A 21,023-nucleotide genomic window follows, 5' to 3' on the forward strand; every position below is an offset into this window, starting at 1 on the left:
TATATATATATATATATATATATATATATATATATATATATACACACATATATATATATATATATCCTACTGAATATCTGTGTTTTATAGATATAGAGAGATTTATTGCAAGGAATTGACTTGCGTGGTTGTGGGAACGCCTCCAAAATTCATAGGGCAGGCTGTGAGGAAGAGCAGGTTAGAACTTTCAGGCGTAAAATGAAATGTCCAAGGCAGAATTTCTTCTTCATCAGAAGAAGAAATTTTTTAACTAGCAATAATTTTTTTTTTTGAGACAGAGTTTCATTCTTGTTACCCAGGCTGGAATGCAATGGCGTGATCTCGGCTCACCGCTACCTCCACCTCCTGGTTTCAGGCAATTCTCCTGCCTCAGCCTCCTCAGTAGCTGGGATTACAGGCACGTGCCACCATGCCCAGCAAATGTTTTGTATTTTTAATAGAGTTGGGGTTTCACCATGTTGACCAGGATGGTTTCGATCTCTTGACCTCGTGATCCACCCGCCTCGGCCTCCCAAAGTGCTAGGATTACAGGCTTGAGCCACCGCGCCCGGCCAACTAGCAATAATTTTTAAACTAGCAACTGTAGGTGTGTATTCCAGCACGGAGCAAGCAAGGGTCTGTTTCCCAGACGCACTAGCCTTCTTCCACATTCCAACCCATTCATTATAAACAACAGCAGCCCGTGAACTGCATCACATTTTCCAATGAATGGCCTGCCTTACATCTCATCAGCACTATGAAAACACATGTGATAGAAAATTTGTCCTTTCTATGACAAAGAAAAACTCAGTGATTTCTTAAAAATAGAAAACATATGAGCCATGTTCCCTCAACACACTGCAGTGAGACTCAAATTAGCAATGACAATAAAACTACTCATAACACTTGGAAATGTTAAAACATTATTCTAAATAATTTTTGGGTCAATAGGAACTCAGAACTGAAACTGATATTTATTTAGGTAAATTGATGGTAAGACTACTATATATTAAAAAGGGGGTACAGACAAAGGCATGTTAAAATACTCCCCTCAGATGACTAAAATACCTTTTTAGAAAACAGAATAAAATAAACATAATTAAGTATTGAACTCTAGAAGCTAGAAGAAGAGGATCAAAATTAGGCCAGGTGTGGCTGCTCACACCTATATAATTCCAGCAGTTTGGGAGGCTGAGGCAGGCAGATCACTTGAAGTCAGGAGTTTAAGACCAGCCTGGCCAATGTGGTGAAACCCCGTCTTAACTAAAAATTCAAAAATTAGTCGGACATGGTGGCACATGCCTATAATCCTAGCTACTTGGGAGGCTGAGGCAGGAGAATCACTTGAACCTAGAGGCAGAGGTTGCAGTGAGCTGAGATTGCACCTCTACACTCCAGCCTGGGCAACAGAGTAAGATTCTCTCTCCAAAAACAAAAAACAAAAAACAAAAAAATAAAATTAACTCAAAGAAATAGAACGTGGTGCAGAACTAAAGTGTAGAATTGATAAATAAAAGCTAGAGTTTATCCTTTACAAAATATACATGTCTGGGAATTTGTACATTTTAAAAAGTACAATAGAGTTTTAGGAGTGAGGAAGTATGAATAAGGAGATAATGGAAATATTTCTCTGATTATGAATAAGAGCCAACATTTATTGAGAGCTTTCTATGTTTCAGGTACTATTGGTAATGTGTGGTTAAATAAACTATCCGTGCAACGGAATACTGTGCAAACATCAGATGGAAAGAGGTAAATCTACACATATGACATTGAAAGTTGACCACAATATACGAGCAAGCGAGAAAGACAAGTTACAAAATTGAATACACATATGATCTCATTTTAAAAATATATATCTACTTGTCTGTATTTCTATTAACATCTATATTTTAAAAATCCAGAATAGTCTAGGGATTGGGACTGAGTCAGAGAAGAGAACTTCTTTACTTTATTCACTTCTACATTGTTTAATCTTTTTTACGATATGCATGAATTACTTTTAATAAGTGCATGATATTTCTAAACAGCTAGGACTTGAAATGTTCCCAACACAGAGATAATAAATACTGAAGGTGATGGACACCCCCAAAACTCTGATTTGATCATTACATGCTCTGTGCATGTACCAAATATCATAGGTACCCCATAAATCTGTAAAATATTATATGTCAGTTTTTTAAACAGCAAAAAAATAAGTACATGATGATAGTTTTAATACCACTAAGTATATTAAACATGGTTATCAGTTTCTGGGAGACTGCTGTTTGGAGAACGTTGTTTCACTTAGTGAGTGCTCAAAGCAGGGCCACTCTGACGGTTTTGCTTCTGCTCCATACTACTCTCAGTCTTAAAGAGGACATGCTTTGTTGTGTGCGTGGCATATTTTGTGGTGTGCTCCTAAAGCATGATCACAAACTAATGAAACTTGATAATGGCAGATATTGTCGCAAGGAATTGAAACTTGAGGTGAATTTCAGGATGTTTGAAAGGGTAGAGTTGAGATATGCAAGAACTGCAGGCTCTTGAGGACTATATTAGTAAAGTCCCATTTGATCAAGACCTTTTGGTATCTGTACCAACAGAGGGACTGAGGCTGTGGCTATCTTTGTCCAGTAGGGCACAGGCACTGGATGCTACTCCGTTGCAAAGCATCAGCCAGCCTGACTTGGCACCCACACCAGTTTTATATTATAACTTAGCATGGTTTTATTTTTATTTATGCTTTCTTCATGTCTCTCTCTTGCTTCTGGCACAGCCATTGTTTCAATACATTTCTATTGAGAAGTTTTAAGGGTGTTCTGATAATGATTTGCAATTCTTCCTGGCTGGTAGTGGCAACTTTTGAAGTTACCAGCAAGCTGTTCTTCCAAGATTGAGAATAAAGGTTGTTGTTTACTTTCTCTTTCACTGACTGACTGATGAACAGAATAATTTAGAGCTTAAGAGGAACCGTCAAGATTAAATCATTAAACAAAACTTATTGAGATCCTGTTATATGCTGGATCTTATTTTCAGTGCTTTGGAATTTTACCTTCTTCGTGGAGAGCTTAATGTCAGTGTGAACCAGGACTAGCTGGAGAACTTGTTAGCTGGGCCTTACTGGAGTTTCTGACTCAGTAAGTCAGAAACCTCGGGCTGGGGCCCGAGGGTTTGGATTTCTAGCAAATGCTCTGGAGAGTTTCTCTAGGGTAGCACTGTGCAAAAAAAATATAAGGTGTGTCACAAATGCAAACCGTGTATGTAATTTCAAGTTTTCTAGAAACCATATTAAGAAAGTAAGAAGAGGTGAAATCTATTTTAATGGCATGTTATTTGACCTAATACAAAATATTATTTCAACATGTAGTCAACATTACAAAAGTTATTAATGACTTATCTTATACTGTTTTTTTGGAGGAGTAAGTCTTTGAAACCTGGTATGTATTTTATACTCATGGCACCTCTCAGTTGGGACTAGCTAAATTTCAAGTGCTGTATAGCCTCACGCGTCCAGTAGCCACTGTGTTGAGCAGTACAGCTCTGGAGTATCATAGAATCTAATATATCTTAACCATTCTTCTTCCCCAACATACCTGGGGGATAGGGTATATTTCCAACCATAACAGTGACTCATTAAGACTACATTTTCTAGAAAATGTATAGGCAGTCCAGCCCCTCGTTTACTTGTGTTAGGGGCTAACAAAGCCCATGTGTGAAGACGGCAGGTATGACATACTTGACTCAGTAAGAATGCTGCATTTTGGGCAGGAGGGTCAATTCCAAGAACAGCACAATGCTCTGTCCACATTTACCTAACATTGGAATCCTGTGGCTCCATAGGAGATGGGACTTGGGGGAATAAGCAGAAAGAACTGTTTCACAGTATCTCAAAGACCATGAGAGCATCAACAACGTTCTTTTGAGACCTCTCTGATAGAGTGGACTCTGACTCCTCAGTAAGGAGGAGTTGCAGGTTAATTCTGCAGCTTACTACAAAACACTGTAAACCTTGATGTGGTAGGGGCTCCAGTACCCTAACTGTGGTGTCAGGAGCAGTGGTGCCCAGCACATGCTTGGGGGAAGATGGCAGAGCAATGGCAAGACCTGAAAGAAGTGTCCTTGTTCAGGGAGTACATGTGAGGAACCCTGGGAATGTCAAGAGACACTCGTACAATGGCACTTAGACAGGGGCTGAAGGCCATATTGATGTGTGGGACAGAGACAGCAGCACCTGGTTGACTGTTGTTAGAGTGACCTCATTATGGGATAAATTCTGTAGGGGTTCAGAAGAAGGATTAGGTAGCAGTATCAGGAAAGTGTGCATGCAACAGGCCAAGACTGAGCTAGCCCTGGTGGTTTTAGATGTGCAAAGATGGAGGAATTGGGGTGAGGGAACTTTAGGCAGAGGAAACAGCTGTAGAAAAGACCCAGGTGGGTGAGAGGCATTTTGACAAGAACAGTGCATGTCTGGAGAAAACCAGAGGGTGGCAGGGCTGCAAAAGATGAGCAGAACCGTACTGTCTTGGACCTGGAATATCAGACTTAGGACTTTGGTTTTTACTCCATAGGAAATGTAAACCCTTAAAGGTTTTTGAGCAGGGCTGTGTTATGAGTAGATTGCTGTTGTAGGGGAAATAACTTGGCAGCTGCATGTAAGATAAAATATTTTGACAAGAGATTACAGCCAAGAAGCAGCCTTGTCCAGACGAGGGGTAAGGAGCTACCTGGACCTGAAACTAGGGTTGAGGGCAGAGGTACAGGGAGGAATGGAGTAGAACTGATAGCACTTTACACAGGATGGTGGCGGGGATAGGAATAAAGAAGGGAAAGGGAAAGGTCAAAAGGCAGATGTTGAAAAGGTAGTGGTCAGGGAAGCAAGGAAGGAACGGAGTTAGAAATAGGAGAGAAAGAAGAGAGAAGCATGAATGAGAGACAAAGAGAAGAGAGGGAAGGAAGACATGATACCAAGGATTTGAAGCCAGTGGAACTGTCACCTCTTCAGGACCATGCATTGGTACTGAAGGTGACTGGCTAAATTCATTCTGACTGTGACCCTTTCCTGGTAGTTACTGGGAGAAGTGTGGGCAGCAGAATGAGTGTCCCTTATAACATGGCTCCCCAGCCCCCAGGCTACGGACTGGTACTCCTACACAGTACAGGTCTGTGGCCTGTTAGGAACTGGGCCGCACAGCAGAAGGTGAGTGGTGGGCGAGTTAAGTGAAGCTTCATCTATATTTACAGCCACTCCCCATTGCTCACATTACTGCCTGAGCTTCACCTCCACCTCCTGTCAGATCAGCAGCAGCATAAGATTCTCGAAAGGGCGTGAACCCTACTGTAAACTGCATATTTGAGGGATCTCGGCTGTGTACTTCTTATGAGAATCTAATGTCTGATGATCTGTCACTGTCGCCTGTCACCCCCAGATAGGACCGTCTAGTTGCAGGAAAACAAGCTCAGGGCTTCCGCTGATTCTACATTATGGTGAGTTGTATAATTATTTCATTATATGTTACGGCATAATAATAATAGAAATAAAGTACACAATAAATGTAATGCACATGAATCATCCCGAAACCATCCCCCCGCTTCCCTGTCTGTGGAAAAGTCATCTTCTGTGAAACCTGTCTCTGATGCCAAAAGGTTGGAGACTGCTGCTTTATAAAACAGTCCTACCATAAGATAGTAACACATCCCTGTTGCTAGGAGACACATTCCACAGTCTTCGGGAGAAGGGGAGAGACGATTAATTCCTAATCAGGTCAGCTAATATTCAGAAAAGATTTTAAATTTGATCCAAGACAGATTTTGCTGAAATTTGAGATTAAGGCAGTAGTTTTTAACTCCCTTCCCAGTCCCCCAGGACAGTGACATCCACCTTTTCTTGCTGACACCTGTCCCAAGGGGGTCTCTGCAGTGTTGCTCAGGCACCACTGGAACGTATCAAGGATGCAGCTGTGGCAGCAGCCGGGCTGTTTGATGCTCCCAGCCTCACATAACACCACCATGAGACAGGCAACTGTATCACTCGCAAGTGGCAGATTGGAAGCCCAGGCTTAGAGAAATGGCTAGAAATGATAGCAAAAATCATCTGCAGGGCAAAATCTAAGCCCTTATTTTACACTGTTGAACCAAGAAAGAGGAGAAAATGTACCCTATAGTAAAATTTAGGGGGGAAAACCATTTGTGCTTCATTTTGTCTATAGATCACATTTTGACTATATTATAGTGTGGTTTTTTTGTTTTTCTTTTTTTGGTATGCATTGTGGTAGGGAGACATTAAGGAGGTTGAAAAACTTATTTTAAACCCTTTTGTTTGTTTGTAAGAAATTTACCCTTTTATTTCCCCTGGAAGAAATCTAACAACTCTGGACTGTTGACAGACATTCCCTTTTGGTGTCCCAACTCTTCCTGAAGCGAAAATGAGGTAATAAAATTTCTAAGCAAATATGTAATCACTGTAATTTGCATATTATTTTCATAACCAGAGATGCAGGGATTTTCTCCTCCTTCTGTGGGAGAAACCTAATCACAGAACTTTCTTAAATTTCATCTTGTATCAAATTTCCTGCCTTAGACATATGAACATATTATAATCTGACCCATCCTCCCTCCCCATCTTGCAGCCTTTTTTAAATAACTAAATTACTGTACTCAAATCCTCATCTTGCACAACAGCAGGAAATCCATTCTATTCCAGACTCTTCCAGAGGACTCTAGAGAGAGTGATTTCTTACTACCTATAACAGCTCCTGAAGGCTTCTGCCTCTCTCCAAGCTATGCTCCAAGAATAAATATAGTTCCCCCTTCATTCACTAAGGCATTGCTAATACAACCTAAATTATAGTAATCAGTTTCCTAAAAGATGAGCATGGCAAAGAGAAATGACAAAGTACAAAGTAAAGCCCTCAGATATCAAGATCCTCTTCAGCAATTCCATTTCAGTGAGACCTTCTTTTCTCCTCATGTTCTGGCTGGCGGCTGGGACCCCATGCCTCACTCAATCCCAGGCCTTCTTTGCTTTTCTCCCAAACTCTCAGGTCCCAAACTCTGCAGAGAAAAATGAAAATATATCAATTGAAACAAACTAACAAAAACTTCTCTTCCTCAGAAACCCAATCCACAACTCTCTGCTTAAGGAAGACCCACCTTTACTTTATTAAAATGACATTTACCTCCTTTTGTAACAACTTTCCCCATTTCAATTTAGCCTAGGCCTTATCTCAGACAGTCAAAAAGGCTTTTAAAGCCTTTCTAACAAAAGAGGTATTTTCCTCTAAAGATTGATCCACTACCCAGCTAGCAACAGCCCCAACCTGTAAGCAGATTTTTGTTCCCACAACAATATCATCCTGAAATATTTACTTTTCTGCTGCTTTGTCCTTATTTATATCCAATGGTGCGGTTAAACATTTAAAAAGGCTGTTTCTGGGATTAAAGAATATGTGAAGAAGACCAAAGTCAACAAGGAAATTCTTTATACATATTTAGTAAGCATGAAGATATTCAAACTCTTTTGTAAGGGTAGCTGAGAGAAAGGAGAATAAACCCAAAGTCAGGCAAGCAAGTTTTATTAACCTGCCAGGCTACTAGGTAACAATCAGAGGAGGCAGCCCCAGCTGACAAGACATGGGTTTATATGGGGTGAGAGGAGGCATAAGGGAGTTTTAGGTAACAGGCACAGAGATAGTTTGTTAACTTGTAACAGACCTACAATACATCATCCTGTGACTTTTGTGGTAGCAGTCTTTAAAAAAAAAAAGACAGAAATCGGAATTTTTTATAGACATGTGTCAAACAGGAATTCACAAGTATGGATAACCAACATATGTTTTCCCTGGCTTCGCTAGAGCTGCCCGTGCTGCCCCGAAAGCTATAATCAGGCGTTGCTTAATTGTTGCAAGTCTGGCAGCCTTGATGTGGCTCCTAGGTAGGGTTCAGGAATGCAGCTGCAGAGCAATCAGAGGGGGGTGGGTCAGCCTACGAGGAGGGGATTTTCTGAGGCAGCACAGCTCCGACCCTAACACCTTTAAAACCATGTGAAGAAAGATGATGTCAGAGAAAATCCTCATTTGGGGTTCAGGAAGATGACAGACCTGCATTCAAATCCAAGTCCATCTAACCATTTTATTTTTTGTTATTGGACAAGTCACTAATTTCTGTAAAGCAGGAATAAACATACCTATAGCATAGATTGTTATAAAAAATGAGCAAACTTATATAAAGCCCTTGGTATCTAGCAGGTGGCTCAATAAATATTCCTTCTCTTCCCACTCCTCAGGCTAGTGAACTGCTATTGTTAACCCATATAAGCTATGGGTTAATACTTTAGGGTAACCAAAGGAATAAGAAGGGTAACCAAAGGGGGGTTACAAGCCACACCCATTGAATCACCTTTTCTTTTGTGTTCTTGTTGCCATTAGTATCTCCTCACCCTGCCTCTGTCTTTACTTCCCACTCCCTCTCTCCTCAGGGTCATTTATTCCTTGCTATAAAATGGGAAACTGGCCATTGGATGGAGCCAAAACGTAACTAGTGCTTGTTCTAATTAATGAGTAATATTTTATGTTTCTTTTTTTTTCTTCATCCAAATAATAATTTAAAAGTTGACTTTCTACAAAACAAAGAAAATGAATATAAACAGGCTTTAAGTATATATTGATCTCAGTTGATTTGGGGAGGCAGGGTTGGAGGTCTGCTGGTTCTTGATAAGAAAGAGATTCCTTAGTTTGCTTTAAATCACTTTATGTCTTCTTTTGATTTTATTATTATTCACATCTTCAGACTGTAGAATGAACAAACCACACACACTCTGCAGTTATCACCCCAGGTGTCTGAAACCTAGGAATCATCCTTGAAGCCTCTTCTTTCTTCCTATCCCACAGCAATCTGTCAGCAAATACTTTTGGGGCTCCCTCCAAAATATATTTTGCATCCCCCACTTTCCAAATCTGCACAATAAACAGAATAGTGTTGCTAGACTTAGCAAATAAAAATACACGACACCACAGTTAATACTGAATTTTGGATAAACAACAGGTAATGTTTTATATGTAAAATATTATTAAAATATTTTTTATTCACCTTAAATTATTCATTGTTTATCTGACAAATTTAACTGGACATCTGTATTTTATCTGGCAAGTCTAAACTGGAATAATCTCTTTAAAAATGTAGATCAAGGCTGAGGTGGGAGGATCACGTGAGCCCAGAAGTCGAGGCTGCAGTGAGCCATGATTGCTGCATTGCACTCTAGCCTGGGCAACAGAGCCAGACCCTGTCTCAAAAAAATGTATCAGGTGTCATCAATACACCAATGACTTCCAATTGCCTTCTAAATAAAAGCCAAACTCCCTGCTCTGGTCTTCAAGGCTACCATGGACTGACCCTCATCTTCCTGTCTGGCCTGAGCCATACCACTTTCTTTTTCCATGCCTCCCTCTTTGTATTAGCCATATTCCTGTTTGCAGGCCCAGTCAAGTCTGTTGGATGTGCGTTTCTTCAGGCTGCAGTTGTCTTCCCCGCACCTTTACCTGGTTGGCTGTGTAACCAAACTCAGGTCGGGGCTGCTCCTTACTTGAAAGCCGAAAACTCAAGATGCTAGCTTTGATCAAAGGAAAGTAGCTTTATTTGAGAAGCCAGCAACTTGGAGGAGACGGTGAACTAGTGTTCAAAGACCACCTCACTGAGCTGCATCTCCAGATAAGGGGTTTTTAAGGGAAATTAGGGGAAATGATGATCAAAACATTCTTGTGAAATGCATGCAGTCTCAGGCAGGCCATTACTTTCCTGGTCAATGTGCTGCGTCTCCTGCAGATGCATCACCTGTTCTGATCAGGGTGGGCAGCCCGTTTTCGGAGTTGTTGGTTCCTTTTCTCTCTCTTGAAGGTCCTGTTTTCCTGAAGCTGTTTTTAGTAAATAATCTATAAATTAAAGCAAAGTAGTAATTATGTTTAAGTGAGAAAGTGTTTCTCTAGCATGGAGTCAGTGCTGTTATAGCTTCTTTCTGTCAATCTGGTCTGAGCCAGTTTGTCTCCTTCTTAGTGGGAACTTATCTGCTGACCAATCTAACACAGCTCCCTTATCCATCTTTGTTATATCACTTTGTTATTTTCTTTATAACACACATCCCAGGCTGAGATTCTCTTGTCTATTGCCTCCTTCACTGAGCTCCATAAGATCAGGAAATATATGGGACCTTTATCTTGTTACAGCCCTAGTATTTAGAATAGAGTCTAGCATACAGTAGGTCCTCAGTAAGTGCTTTTAAATGAAGACTCTGTCTAGTCCAGCAAAGAGATAGCTTTTAACACTGCTTTGTGACAGACACATCAGCCCAGAGGGAATGACAGAAACTGCATTATTGCTTGTTGAATTGTATTTCGTACTTTTCTGACTCAAATTTTTGTACTGACAGGCTAAGAATAAAATTTACATTATCCACTACTATGTGAGAAACAATTACAAAATGGAATACATCATATGACCCTTATAATACTTATAACACAATAAATATTTGTTGAATGAATCATGTTTTTCTAAAAATGTCTATATAGAAATGTCTGGAAAATGGCCTGGAAAATAAACACACAAATGCAAAAAAGTAGATATTTCTGGGAATGAGATTATAAATAATACTTCAATATTTTTTTCATTTAATTATTTTTAGTACAAGCATATAATCGTAATCACTTTTAGAATCAGAAAAATACAACAAAGTTACTTCAATTTTTTAAAGAAAAAGATTTACCCATAAAAACTTGATATTTCAAGTGAATTGTATCAAAGTATATAAACTGATGGTTTGCAGAGAACTATAAATAACTTTTAAAGATATGAAGATAAGCTCAATGTCAGAGAAATACAGATTAAAACTACTCTGAAATACTGTTTTCACCCATTAAACAAAAATCCAAAAGCTCAATAATACACTTTATTGGCAAGGCTTAGAGGAAAATAGCAACTTATATATTGCTGTTGGAATTATGAAGTCATACAACCTATATAAAGGTCAATTTGGTAACACTTATCAAAATTTCTTTCTTTTTTATTTTTTTTGAGATGGAGTATCACTCTGTCGCCAGGCTGGAGTGCAGTGGCTCGATCTCGGCTCACTGCAACCTCTGCCTCCTGGGTTCAAGCAATTCTTCTGCCTCAGCCTCCTGAGTAGCCGGGACCACAGGTGTGCTCTACCACGCCCAGCTAATTTTTTTTATACTTTTAGTAAAGACCATGTTTCACCATATTGGCTAGGATGGTCTCAATCTCCTGACCTCATAATCTGCCTGCCTCCACCACCCAAAGTGCTGGGATTACAGGCATAAGCAACCATGCCCAGCCCATACTTATCAAAATTTCTATTGCATAAACCAGAGGTTGGCAAACTATAGCTTGTGGGCTGCTGTCTTTGTATAGCCCACAAGGTAAGAATGGCTTGTGCATTTTTAAATTGTTGCAGCAAAAATCAAGAGAAGAATACTATTTCATAGCACATGAAAATGATATGAAATTCAAATTTTAGTCTCCATAAATAAAGTTTTATTGGAACACAGCCATGCTCATTCATTTACATGTTGTCTATGGCTGCTTTTGCACTACTGTGGCAGAGTCGAGAGTTGAGACAGGGACCGTATGGCCTGAAAAACTAAAATATTTACTATCTGGACCTTTACAGAAAACATTTGCCAATCTACTTTTGGCAGAAATCATTTGACCAATAACTACACTTTAGGCAATTTGTTTTATGTAGTTGCACAGGTACAAAATGAAATACTCAGCATTATTTATAAATCATGTAATTAATTATAATAAACAAAATATCTGTTGTAGGTAAATTTAATAAATTATGGTATATCCATACTATGGCATAGTAGTGGCTGTAAAAAAAGGATAAATGTGTTTTAGGTACTGATATAGAAGATACGCAAGCCTTATTGTTATGTGAAAAAACTGCACATATTGTCAAATTCTTCCATGTTGAACAACTTTCAGGTCACCATTTCCATTGTGCTCTATGCATATGGCACCCCTGGAGTTGTGCAACAGCAACTGCCCTCATAATATGCCATTGCTGTGTAAATTGGAGGGGGAGCAGGTATTCACATATGCTGACATGTGTATACACATCCTTTCCTGTGTGAATGTGACATGAGATGCTTCTAATAAAGCTTGCCTTTTGGAAATGTGGAAGCTGGACTAAGCAGACACAGAAATAGAAGGGAGGCTTTTGACTGTATCTCCTTTTGGTGGCCTTTTGATATTTCAACCATGGAATGACTAGATGTCCTATTCAAAAATTAAATACTTTTTTTTTTTTTTCTGAGACAGAGTCTCACTCTGTGGCCCAGGCTGGAGGATGATGGCACATTCTTGGCTCATTGCAACCTCAGTCTCCCAGGTTCAAGCAATTCTCCTGCCTCCGCCTCCCGAGTAGCTGGGACTACAGGCTCCTGCCACCATGCTTGGCTAATTTTTATATTTTTAGTAGAGATGGGATTTCACCATGTTGCCCAGGGTGGTCTTGAGCTTCTGAGCTCAGACAATCTGCCCACCTCAGCCTCCCAAAGTGCTAGGATTACAGGCGTGAGCCACTGTGCCTGGCTAAAAATTAAATACTCTTTTAAGGAATGAAAAATAATATCTAATTCTTAGGAGAGTCTGGTCTGTTTATCTTTTTCAGCAAAGGCAGTTGTCAGCCCACCAGTGCTGTCTTGCCAGCTACTCCTTCCTCTTTGCAATCTGCATTCTGATTCTCTGCTTTCTCGTACACAGTTCGCCCCCCAACTTCATGCACAACTCTCCACCCTGTCCTCACCACCTGCTATGTGCCTCATGCTCTGTGAAACTCCTGCTTTGTAGGGATGAGCTCACCTTAATGCTAACCTGTGCTTGTCCCTTACCTGCCTTTCTTGGCCCTATGGCTCTCAGTCTCCCTAAAGGCCCTGGGCTTCCTCCAGAATTTCCAGGCAATCTTTACCTCCTCTCAAGCCCCTTCTTATCTTCAGCAGTGAAGGGGGTTGGGCAGGATTGCCTCACCCAGCAGGGCCATTTCCCAAGACACAGGTATCTTCCTTTCTCGTTCATCTTTTGGACTCCATGTCATCTATCCACGCTGTCCTCTTCAAATCAGTGATACTATGGCCTTGTGTCTGCTCATGTCCACCTCCACGTCTTCATGGTGTTCCTTCTTCTCCCCATGCAGGTCATCCTCCATTACTCCACATCTTTCTCCTTCTCCTCTATAATGGCCCTGAGGGGTATCCCCCACTTCTGGAATCCTTACCTCAGGCTTCTCTCTGTTGGATCACCGCTGTCAGCTGTCTGCTCTCCCCTTTGCTCAAGACCATTCTCCCCACTCTGATAACCACAGTAACCTGCCCTGTGCCTCAGTCCCCTCTGTCTGACCTCCCACGAACCTGCCATGCCACACCCACCAGCAGCCCGTGTGGCCTGTCTTCTCCATCACCCCTTTATGCTGCTTATGGTGGAAGCTACAGAACAGACCTATTCTGGGGTCCTGCTGTCTGATTTCAACCTCTAATATGCTGTGAATTTTTTTTTTTTGAGACAGGGTCTCTGGTATGGTTTGGGTGGGTCCCCACCCAAATCTCACCTTGAATTGTAATAACCCCATGTGCCAAGGGTGAGGCCAGGTGGAGATAATTGAATCATTGGGGCGGTTTCCCTCATACCATTCTTGTGGTAGTAAGTCTCACAAGATCTGATGGTTTTGTAAGTGGGAGTTCCCCTGCACAAGCCCTCTTGCTTGCTGACATCTAAGATGTGACTTTTCTTTTGCCATGATTGTAAGCCCTCCCCAGCCATGTGGAACTGTGAGTCAATTAAATCTCTTTCTTTTATAAATTACCCAGTCTGGGATTGTCTTTATTAGCTGCATGAGTACAGACTAATACAGTCTCAGTCTGTAATTCAGGCTGGAGTGCAGTGGCACAAACACATCTCACTGCATCACTGCAGCTTCCACCTCCCAGGCTCAAGTGATCCTCCTGCCTGACCCCTCCAAGTAGCGAGGATCACAGGCATGCAACACCATGCCCAGCTAATTTTTTTTTTTAAATGTTATAGAGATGGGATCTGGCCATATCACCATCACCCAAATAGTCTTTTTATGTCTGCTTTCTCCTTTAACTCTAATGAAGTGGTTCTCAAACTTTGCCCTTTGTAATCACCTGGAAAGCTTTTAAAAATCCCAATGCACAGGATGCACCCCTTACCAACTAAATCAGAATGTTCAAGGATGGGAACCAGACATCAATATTTTGTGAAGCTCTTCAGCAAAGTTTGGAACCACCACTCTAGTGTTTCTGGTTCATGTTCATTCTTAGGGAGGACCTCAGTGCTGAGAATTGAGACCGCTTGCATCAGTGAACAGAGCTTACTTCTCAGAACTGAGCACTATGACCATCTCTATCAACATGACAACTATTCTTCCCAGGAAATTATTGTCTGTAAATCAATAAGTAACTTCCCTATTTGTTTTTGGCTGAGCAAATAGTTTGCTCACCTAGAAAACAGCTATCTTCTCAGGACAATAGATTATTTACCTGGGCAAACAGTTCACTTGTCAAACCACTGTTTGCTTATCCAACACTTGATTTTTTACCTTGCCCTGTCCACCAAGACTAAACAATCATGTCATGAATTTTGACCATTCCCAATCAGATCCCCATTTAAATGATTCGCCTTGAGAAATGCAAATCAAAACCACAATGAAATACCATCTCACACCAGTCAGAATGGCAATTATTAAAAAGTCAAGAAACAACAGATGCTGGTGAGGCTTTGGAGAAATAGGAATACTTTTACATTCCTGGTGGGAATATAAATTAGTTCAACCATAGTGGAAGACAGTGTGGCGATTCCTCAAGGATCTAGAACCAGAAATACCATTTGACCCAGCAATCCCATTACTGGGTATATAGCCAAAAAAATATGAATTATTCTATTACAAAGATACCTGCACTGCCAGATGCAATGGCTCGCGCCTGTAATCCCAGAACTTTGAGAGGCCGAGGCAGGCACATCACGAGGTCAACAGATCAAGACCATTCTGGCCAACTTGGTTAAACCCCATCTCTATTAAAAATACAAAAAATTGCCGGGCATGGTGGTGCGTGCCTGTAGTCCCAGCTACTCGGGAGGCTGAGGCAGGAGAATTGCTTGAAACAGAAAAACAGAAGTCGCAGTGAGCTGGGATCACGCCACTGCACTCCAGCCTGGCGATAGAGCAAGACTCTGTCTCAAAAAAAAAAAAAAAAAAAATTAGCCGGTGTGGTGGCACATGCCTGTAGTCCCAGCTTCTCAGGAGACTGAGGTAGGAGAATCACTTGCGCCCAGGAGGCGGAGGTTGCAGTGAGCCTAGATTGTGCCACTGCACTCCAGCCTGGCAGCCTGGTAACAGTGAGACTCCATCTAAAAAAAAAAAAAAAAAAAAAAAAGAAAAAGAAAAAAGATACCTGCACATATATATTTATTGCAGCACTGTTCTCAATAACAAAGACATAGAACCAACCCAAATGCCCATAATGATAGACTGGATAAAGAAAATGTAGTACATATACATCATGGAATACTATGCAGCCACAAAAGGAATGAGATATCATGTCCTTTGCAGGGACATGGATGAAGGTGGAAGCTGTCATCCTCAGCAAACTAACACAGGAGCAGAAAACCAAATACTGCATGTTCTCACTCATAAGTGGGAGTTGAAAAATGAGAATACATGGACACAGGGAGCAGAATAACACTGGGGCCTTTCAGAGGGTGAGGGGAGGGAGAGCATCAGGACAAATGGTTAATGCGTGCAGGGCTTAAAACCTAGGTGATGGGTTGATAGGTGCAGCAAACCACCATGGCACACATATACCTATATAATCAACTGGCATGTTCTGGACATGTAACCCAGAAATTAAAGTAAAAAATAAATTAAAAAAAATTTATAAGACGTGGGAGAAAAAAAGGATTTGTCTTAAACCACTTGAACTCAGACCTACAAACTCCTGTAAATATCCACCCCTTAGTTTTGCTTGGTTCTAAGGGTTTTCTATGGTCATTTGGGGAGCTGGTGTTTGACAGTGTAATTTCACTGACCTCATTTCACAACTTTAGGCTAGGATTCTGACCTCAGTTACATGAATCCCATTCTTTCCTAAAACTTTGGATCCCCCAGCCACTCTTCCCTTTGAAGTATCTTCTCTCTTCTAATTCTTTTTCTCCTATCATCCTGTGTACTGAGATTTGCTCACATTGACGTGATCTTCATTTGAACCTGGTGGCTCTTTTCACAACAAGGCAATATTCTTTCCTGTCCAAATACTTGAAAACATGAGGCGCTACCACTGCCACGCCTTCCTGGGCAGCCGCGTCTCTCCTGGCTTTCTTCTCACTCAACACATGTCTAAACCTTTTCTCCTACATCCTTCTAATGACCTATTTATTGCCACATTTAATAGACTTTCATCAGAGTTTGATGACTCTATTGGGATGTGGCACTGTTATTTCATCTCTCTCTCGCTTTTTTTTTTTTTTTTGGCTTCCATGACATATCACTTTCCCAGTGTCACTTACCTCGCTCTAATTCTCTCACTTTCTCTTTCTTCTTCCTGCCTTCTCTCATTCCTCTTCCCTGCCCTACTCACCAACTGTGAGTACTCTCCAATACTGCAGACTACTCACATACCCTCTTTGAAGCCATTTATCCCCATGGTTTCAACCCTCACCTTGAGAACAACATCCACATCAATAAATCAAGTACAGGAGACAGCAGACACTTCACAGACAAAGATTCATTCATCACCTAGCTGATGATGATGAGCACATCATTTCCAGGGACTGTCTCATAGGACTAGATGGAATTGCCAGCAGAATCTGCATCTGGATGTGAGAAGGGTAGGACTGCCCAGCAGTGGCTCCATAACCTAGGACAGGGCTTGCCCACATGATACCTAGCACATTCCCATGACTGTCAATCTATCCCAGCAGCACTGCCTGCAGGACACAAGCCTCAGGTCTCTGCCTGACCCTCAACATAACTGGAATAGGGTTTATAAAAGGAAATGGGAAATGCCCTCTTTTTTTTTTTTTTTTTGAGATGGAGTCTTGCTCTGTTGCCCAGGCTGGAGCACGGTGGTGCGATCTCTGTTCGCTGTAACCTCTGCCTCCTGGGTTCAAGTGATTCTCCTGCCTCAGCCTCCTGAGTAGCTGGGATTACAGGTGCCCACCGCCATGCCTGGCTAATTTTTGTATGCTTTAGTAAAGATAGGGTTTCACCATTTTGGCCAGGCTGGTCTTGAATTCCTGACCTCAGGTGATCCGCCTGCCTTGGCCTCCCAAAGTGCTTAGATTACAGGGATGAGCCACCATATCTGGCCAAAATGCCCTCTTTTAATTTTTTTTTTAATTTTTAATGTTTGTGGATACATAGTAGGTATATATATTTATGGGGCACATGAAATGTTTTGATATAGGCATGCAATGTGTAAAATCACATCATGGAAAGGAAATGCCCTCTTGAGAAGAGAGAGGGCAACATGAATGGTTGGAAAACATGAGTGATCTTTTGTTGTAGTAGGCACACAGTGACTCTCTTGCTCTGAGGTAGTCATATCATAGGAACTGAGTTAGAGATGGAAGAAGAATTCTTCAGAGGACATGTTCATGAATTACCCTGAAATAGTCTGGAGACATTCATAACTGCCCTTGGGCAAGTCATATTGATGTTTCACCCACACATCCAGTAATATTGTCTGACAAATATGGTGACAGCAACTTTTTAGCAGGCACTGTACTAAGTGTTGGTGATACAACATCAATAAACTTGTCCCCTGCCTCCCAAGAGCTTGCACTCTGGCACTAGCACAACCACGTGTTAAACAAATCAGAACCTAGAGTTAGGCCTGAGAGAGAGAGAACCAGATGGATGTGCTGGCAGAATCTGCATCTGCATGTGAGCAGTGTGGAACTGCCCAACAGTAGATCCGTAACCTGGGGTGGAGACTGTTCCATGATATCTGGTACAAAAAGGTTTCATATTTATAATAGCATTTACTGTTTCACAAAGTGTTTTCACATCCATTCTCTCATTTAACATTCATAACAGCCTAATAAGGCAGTCAGAGAAAATAGTGTTAACTCAATTTTACCGAAGAAGGTATCAAGGCATAAAACAGTCATGTGCAAAATCATGTGTCTAGCATATGGTTGAGAATTGAGCAGGAACCCAGGTGACCAGGTAGAATGTTCTGCTTTTTCTATTACCTCTGAGGCTGACTTTTAACCTCAGGTTCCTCATTCATATAAGGAAGGTGCTAGGCTGCTGGTCTGCCTTTCTTTCTTTCTCTCTTTCTCTCTCTTTCTTTTCTTTCTTTCTTTCTTTCTTTCTTTCTTTCTTTCTTTCTTTCTTTCTTTCTTTCTTTCTCTCTCTCTCTCTTTTCTTTTCTTTTCTTTTCTTTTCTTCTTTTCTTTTCTTTTCTTTTCTTCTTTTCTTTTCTTTTCTTTTCCTTTACCTACAAAACTCTGACTCTGTAACAAGTTCCCTTCTGCAGGGACTGTGGAGGGACAGATAAACCAAAAACTAACAACACTGTTCCCCTGCCTGCTGCACAGGATTGTTGTAAAGATTACATTATACAATCCACGAATCCATTGAAAACACTTTGTGATTCAATAAACAAGATGCAAGCTTAGCACTTTGTGTGCATCACTTTATTAAAGGTATTTCTCCAGGTTCTCATTAGTTTTCCAAGTACCTGCCTCTCCAAGGAGACTACAAGGGCAGAGAACATGTTATAACTCATCATTAACAATTGTATCATCCACATGAATTGTTGAGAAAACAGTGAATAAGATGAGGCTTAGAAAGGGAGGTCACTGGATCCCTTTGCTGTGTTCTTTTTACCTCAATGCCCATTTTTGTGTTTCTCAAAGTACCTAGCTCAGTACATTCATGGAAGTTCAACAACTATTTATAAGATGGGGGTGATGGTGGAGGAGAGGGAGAATGAGGAGGCTGGAGGAGGAAGAAGAAAGAGAAAAAAAAGAAGGAAGAGCATCAGAATTCACAAAAATGCTTTTATCTCCATAGATGTGAGTGCCAAGACTTCATTTGTCTTGGCATTCTCATATTTTCTCAGTATCCCAAATAAGCGTGTCAGTAGAGCAGGTCTGCCATGGGAGAGGGTGCCTAGGAGAGGAGTTCTTCTGACGACACTGGGTTCCAGAAAATCACAGCAGCAGCGGTAGCGACGGCAATAGCTGCCCCCACATTCCTCTGGAAAGGCTGGAGCTTTGCTTTGTGTTGTTTTAGGCTCCCTGCCCCAGGAAGCATTATTGGAAGGAAACACTCCACCCCAATGCTCCCAGCTCCCAGTGCTGGCTTGTGGCCGGTAAAGTAAATGTAATTTGTGCCTCTTAAGAAATGTGGGACAAGAGACTGCATGGAGCACTGCCAGCATGACAGTGGAGGTGCGTCAGTGGGCTCTATGACAGGTGGCAGAGGCCAGGGGTCTGGAGAGTCACTTACAGTCACGGAGGTTCCTTTCTCTCCCAGCCATTGTCCATTGATGGGAATGAGGTAGTGAGAAGCCAAGCCACACAATGGGAGCCTGGAGAAAGAAGTCTAGGGCAATTTGCACATGAATTTCCTTCGTTAAATAGCTGCGCAATAAGTCAATATCCCCAGGAAGAATTTGTTTATTGGCTGCCTTATTTTCTTTTTACAGCGAGTCTCTTAACGACACTTATTTTGGCCTTAGATGCACTTGCTGAGGCTTGTCTTATTCTTTTAATTCTGAAGTTCTATTGTTCAACAGTTAGGCAGGAACTGGCTTTGAATCTGGAAACAAGAGCAGGTGTAAGGATGATGCGATAGATGGTGGACTTGTCTTGCGGATGTGTGTTGAGAGAAAGAGCACCACTCATGTATAGAAGAGAGGCTTGAAAGTTCAGACGTACAAAGTGGGGTCTAGGCCAGGCACAGTGGCTCACACCTGTAATCCCAGCACTTTGGGAGGCAGAGGCAGGTGGATCACCTGTCAGGTGTTCAATTCCAGCCTGGCCAACAGAGTGAAACCCCATCTCTACTAAAAATACAAACATTAGCCAGGCATGGTGGCAGACATTTGTAATCCCAGCTACTCAGGAGGCTGAGGTAGGAAAATCACTTGAACTGGGAGGTGGAGGTTACAGTAAGCTGAGATCATGCCACTGCACTCCAGCCTGGGCAACAGAGTGAGACTCTGTCTCAAAACAAAAGAAAACAAAACAGAAAAAAACAAAGTGAGGTCTAGCTGGCAGCACCAGGGCCATCAGCCCATTGTAGGATTGGGCACAGCTACTACTGGAAAAAACTGCACACTGGGATTGCCTCTTGTCCTGTATATGGCATCTGCATTGATTCTAAATTCTCTCCACATAAGCAATGGTGTGCTGGTAAGCTTGCTCTCTGAAAAGAAAGAAGGAAAGAAAAAAAGGCCCTGGTCGGTAATATTAGCCGGTAATATTTCAGTGTAAATATTTTGACTCACGACCAGCTTCCAGTTGCCAAGGTTGACTTGCTCAAAAGATTCCTGAATATTTAACAACCAGCTCCCTGGGGCTGGTACCCACAGCTCCAGCATACCACTGGCTACGAAACAGATCGCTACTCACCACTTCCAGGCTTTGGCTTTGCCACTGCTAGATTTGTGCTCTGTAGCAAGCTCTTAATTTCCTCAAACTGCAGTTCTCTTTTGAAATATGGGAGCTGAGATGATGCAGTAACACCACTTGGATTCTCTGTTGAACCTATACCACCTTTCTCTGAGAATCGCATCCTTCCTGGTGCTCCCTAGTGGTGCCATATTCTGCCTGATTGTTATTGTTTAACTTCATATTGGAGTCTGGCAGATATCCCAGCTGCTTCCAATAAATGCTCTTCTGCATTCAGGGTCTGAGTGGGATTTTGTAAGTTGCAACCACTAGAGCTTGAAATAAGGCCGAAATGATTCCCAAGGCCATTGTGAGCTCTGATATTACACCAGTGGTTCTCAGAGTGTGGTCTGCTA

General features: G+C 41.5%; 1 long non-coding RNA gene across 1 annotated transcript in view; it reads left to right on the forward strand.

Moving 5' to 3' along the window:
* Nucleotides 1-7,711, forward strand: part of LOC116557510 — a 32,406-nt gene extending 24,695 nt beyond the window's left edge. Inside the window, exon 2 of the long non-coding RNA XR_004271547.1 lies at nucleotides 1,659-7,711. This is a non-coding gene — a long non-coding RNA (uncharacterized LOC116557510). The remainder of the gene's footprint in view (nucleotides 1-1,658) is intronic.
* The last annotated feature ends 13,312 nt before the right edge of the window (nucleotides 7,712-21,023 follow it).

The sequence above is a fragment of the Sapajus apella genome, unplaced genomic scaffold (assembly GCF_009761245.1).
Source record: "Sapajus apella isolate SASKATOON/1434 unplaced genomic scaffold, GSC_monkey_1.0 scaffold19, whole genome shotgun sequence".
Taxonomy (NCBI): domain Eukaryota; kingdom Metazoa; phylum Chordata; class Mammalia; order Primates; family Cebidae; genus Sapajus; species Sapajus apella.